Source organism: Chaetura pelagica, unplaced genomic scaffold (assembly GCF_000747805.2).
Source record: "Chaetura pelagica isolate M959 unplaced genomic scaffold, ChaPel_1.0 scaffold462, whole genome shotgun sequence".
NCBI lineage: Eukaryota > Metazoa > Chordata > Aves > Apodiformes > Apodidae > Chaetura > Chaetura pelagica.
In genome coordinates this window covers 187,952-189,053 of record NW_009952454.1, presented here as the reverse complement: position 1 = coordinate 189,053, position 1,102 = coordinate 187,952, and positions in this window count along the sequence as shown.

Genomic DNA, 1,102 nt, shown 5'->3' with positions numbered 1-1,102 from the left:
GAGGTACCGTGATATATTACGGAATTAAGAGCCCAGATTTACACCAAAAAGGAGCCCCCCCCCTTTTTTTCTGGGGTCGATGAGCAACCTGGAAAGGGTTTGCAGCTCCGACCCAGGGAGAAGGAGAAAAAGGGGGAAGGGGACACACACACACACACACACACACACACACACACACACACACACACACACACACACACACACACACACACACACACACACACACACACACACACACACACACACACACACACACACACACACACACACACACACACACACACACACACACACACACACACACACACACACACACACACACACACACACACACACACACACACACACACACACACACACACACACACCAAAGCACGTTGCTGATAAACCAGCCTCTCCCTCTCGGTCTCTCTCTGCTGGAGGAAAAGGAAGGGAGCTCTATTTATCCCTTTATTGATCCCGTCTAAAATTCCCTCCTTCGCACCATCTCCGAGGTGCTTTTTCACCAGACTGTTCATAATTCCCTCCCCCCTTGACCCTCGCCCCCTCCCCTCAAAGAAAGACAGGAAAAAAAGACAAATGTCTCATTGATACCTAATAGTTTTCTGGGCTCTTTTTTTTTCCCCTTGCCCCCAGATGCCATTCGGCTCTATATCTAATTTATTCCGGGGCTCTGGGCTCCGCACCGAGCTGGCATTTGCTTTTCTCGTGGAGAAAAAGGGTGTTCAGAGCCCCCGTTTGGCGTGTCAGCGGTTCTGCGGGACCCAGTTCCAGTTGGAAGCCAAAGCTCAGCAGCTGGAGGCTCCTCTTTCTGCTGGGGGAAGCAGAGAGACCTTCCAAAATGTGGTTTCCCCCTCTATTCTTTTGTTGGAATACTTTTTTTTTTTTGTTTGTTGCTTGTTAAGGAGGAGAAGGGAGGGGAGAAGGGGGGTTAGAAAGCAGGAAAGTCTTACAGGCAGGACAAGCAGACAATGGTGGATGAGCATCCAGGGGTTGTGCTGGTTGGGTTGTCCTTTTTGTGATGCTGTTCTCCTTTCCCAAGGTTACGTTGCGGGGCGGGGGGGTGGGTGTGCATCCCCGCGCTGCTGCGTGGCCGTGGCAG